Raw genomic sequence first — 3,994 nt, forward strand, 5'->3', positions numbered from 1 at the left:
GGCACTTAGGTTGTTTCCAACTCCTTGCTATTGTGAACAAAGCTGCAATGAACATGGGTGTGCATATATCTGCTTGGATGTCAGCTATGGTTCTGTTGTGTTAGAACTACAAAGACATTCAAATTTTTAAGGCTAACTCCATATCTAGGCTCTCCTCAAAAAAAGAAAAGTCTGCTACAAATTGGGTTATCCAATCTCCATGCTGTACCAAAAGGAATTGACTGACAGAATAATTTCATGAAAGAATGGAAGAGCAAGAGCCTGTGGTGATAAAGGAAGAAGTTCAAGCTGATCTGAAGGAACTTTTGCCAGGAATTGACCGCATAGCAACTGATATATTTCAACAAACAGATGCTGCCCTGGATGTGCTCACCAAGTCGTGTCAAGAAATCTGGAGAACAGAGATCCATATTTGTTCCCATTCCAAAGAAAGGTGACATGACAGAATGCAGAAATTATCGAACAGTATCATTAATATCACATGTAAGCAATTTTCTGCTGAAAATGAACCAAAAATGACTGCCAGATGTGCAGGCTGGGTTTAAAAGAGGCCATGGCACTAGTTAATGTTAGAAGGATCTTGGCTGAAAGCAGAGAGTATCAGAGGAATGTCTATGCTTCGTTGACTATGCAAAGGGATTTGACTTGTTCAAAACTGGTAAGGATGTACATAATTGATGTGTCCTATCACCAAACCTTTTCAATCTATATATAGAAAAGATCACCTGGGCTCAATGAGGGGGAATATGGCATCAAGAATGGAAGAAGACTCATCAACAGCCTACATTATGCAGATGACACTATCTTGCTTGCTGAAATTGAGGAGGACCTGAAGCGCTAGCTGCAGAAAGTCAAGAACTGCAGTCTAAAATATGGATTGAAGCGCAACATCAAGAAAACAAAGATTCTCACCACTGGACCAAATGGCAGCATCATAGTAGATGGTGAAGAAACTGAGATTGCTAACAACTTCAGTTTGCTTGGCTCCACAATCAACACTCTTGATACCAGCAGCCAGGAAATCAAAAGACGAATTGCACTGGGAAAGTCAGCTGTCAGGGACCTCTCCAGAGTACTAAAGAGCAATGATGTCAATCTGGAGACTAATGTGCGCCTGAGCCAATGATTAGAATGATAGAAGAATTGATGCCTTTGAGCTGTGGTGCTGGAAGAGAGTACTGAATATACCATGGACTGCAAGGAGAACAAACAGGTTCATCCTGGAGAGGGTGAAACTAGAAACTAGGTTGCTCCTTGGAGGCAAGGATACTGTAGCTTTTGTCTGACATACTTTGGGTGTGCTGCAAAGAGGGACACCAGCCCTTGGAGAGGGACATCATGGTTGTGAAGGTGGAAGGACAGTGCAAAAAAGGAAGCCCCTGGAAGAGATGGATTTACTCAGTGACTGGGGTAATGGTGTGTCAGAGACGATTAAGGTTGGTTCGGCATAGAGCAGAGTTCAGAGTTGCTCACTATAAAGTCAGACACACGGTCGCTATGAGTTTCAAGTGACTCGATGGCACGTAACAACAACAACAACAACAACAATAATGTCCATAGATGTTGTACCACAGGGTCATCAACCAGAATCAGTAAACATCTTCCTGCTGCAATGCTAAAATGCTTAAGTAGGTTCTCACCCACTTAAACTACCTGGACTACAGGTTCCACCTCTGCTAGAACTGTAGCCAAGTGACTTGAATCTCAATGCCTTCACCTGTAACATGAACAAGCAGAATCAGGCTATAGCACTGCACTGGACTACTTGCTTCACATAAACTTGGAACGTATCTTTAAAATAGAGTCCTAAAGACAACTGAGTCCCAGTCAAGCCACGGTGGAACCCACCCATCAGGAGAAAGTAGGGAGCAACAGTCTGCCACCATGTGACTCCAGAAGAGCAACTGATGGCCCCCAGCTTCCACAAGATCCCAGAGGAACAACTGCCGCCAACCACCGTGTGACCCCGAGGAGCAACTGCCCCTGGCCACTGGGTGACCACCCTGCAGCCCGCCGCCGCACGACCCCACTGCGTTGCCTGTCACCTCATAAACCCCCAGCAGCACCCAAACCCTGGCCCCTGCTTCCCGGTGGTAGTGTCCAAGCCCCGTGCCCCTGTGCTCCCCCAGCCCCGTGCTTCCTCCCCCACCTCCCCCCATGGCAGCTCCACAACCATGTGCCTCAGCCTCCACCACAGCTCTGTGACCCCAGTGGTGCGCAAGTGCCACTAGAGAATCCTTCACGCAGCACAGAGACCAACCAATCCAACAGTAGGATTTCAAATCAGAACATCTGTCGCAAGAGTTCCTTTTGGAGGTACAGAAATGCAAAGCCACGCCATAGATCCAGCCATTGCCCGAAGCCACCAGCTGAGCTGCTGTGGAACTAATATGGCAGGAGAAAGGCCGGTAGGATCCTGACTGGGTTTTCTGGGGCACTACCAATTACCTGGGAGAGCACCCAAGGGCATGCCCACTGGTGGGGAATTTGGCCGACTCTCTTGGGCCATGTTAACTGCCCAGGAAAGAGCCAGCCACTGGTAATCTGTCTGAACTTTTGTGGACTCTGCAGACCAGCCACAGAGGCTAATGGGTCAGTGGGAATTTGACTTGGGCTTTGCAGGTCCCACTGGATCCAGGACCCTGCTTCGGCAGGGGCTGCTGCGTGAGGGCACCTGTGTAAGTGCCACTGGGCAGGGACCACAGAGTAAAAACCGCTGGGTGGGAAACAGACAGCAGGAAATTGACTAGGGACCCCAATCGTGAGCACACCCAGACAGCTGAGGTCTTAGTGTGGTCCCCCAAGTGTTTGACCTGCTCTTGCGATCACCCCAACCCTGTGCCTGCCTCACCCTATTTGGCTCCACACCAGTGCCTACACAACGGGGCAATCAACTTGCTTTTAATCGGGATCACTTTGACCTGTCTTGCCAACAAAAGGTTGCTCTCACAGGCATTTCCCTGACCTGACATTTCCCTGAAGTCAGAAGTTCAGAGAAACACACAAGTGGGGTAGAGGGCCAACTGATCTCTAGAGCCTTGTCTTCAGATCAAGAACATATAAATGTCTTGAAGAAAGCAAGCTATCCCACACGATACACAAGAGCAAAGCAAGACACCCGCCCCAAAGGGTGACACAGTATCAGTGGATTTCCTGAAGCCAGAAAGTCTGATGGAACTTTCTGAAACAGAATTTAAAAGAGGAGTTATTGAATATATTCAATGGATGAAAGACAAACTTGACAAATACAGGATACTACAAGCAAAAACCAGGAGGATCTCAAAAAAACAATGCAGAAAAATGCAGAGAAAACAAACGAGGCATTAGCAGTACTGGAAAAACAAGAAACCACTATCCAAAATATAAGGTCCAATGTTTCAGAGGTTGCCAACATGATGGAGGGACACATGAGCAGAGTTGAAGAGATGGAACACAGAACCAGTGAAACTGAAGACAGTATTATCACCACTGATCTGCTAGAACAAAAGGCAGACTCAAAAAAGAAGGAAAAAGAAGAAAACCTAAGAATAATGTGGGACACCATCAAGAGAAATAACATGCGCATTATTGGAATACCAGAAAAGGAAGAAGCAAGTAAAGGCACCAAAAAAGTTGCGGAAGAATTACTCGAGGAAAACTTCCCAGGCATAATGAAGAACGAGAGAATATGTATTCAAGAAGCTCAGAGAACACCACATAGTCTATTCCCCAAAAGAAAATCATCAAGGCATATCATAGTTAAATTTGTCAGAACGAAAGATAAGGAGAGACTCTTGAAACATCAAGGGAGAAACAACTAGTAACCTATAAGGGAAACAGATAAGACTAAGTGCCGATTTCTCAGCAGAAACTATGCAAGCAAGAAGAGAGTGGAAGGACATATACTGAACACTCAAAGAACACAACTGTCAACCAAAAATACTATGTTGTTGTTGTTGTTATGTGCCATCGAGTCGCTTGCGACTCATAGCGACCCTATGTACAACAGCCCTAA

This window comes from Elephantulus edwardii, unplaced genomic scaffold, assembly GCF_000299155.1.
Source record: "Elephantulus edwardii isolate Elephantulus edwardi_28Jun2011 unplaced genomic scaffold, EleEdw1.0 scaffold00483, whole genome shotgun sequence".
NCBI classification, from domain to species: domain Eukaryota; kingdom Metazoa; phylum Chordata; class Mammalia; order Macroscelidea; family Macroscelididae; genus Elephantulus; species Elephantulus edwardii.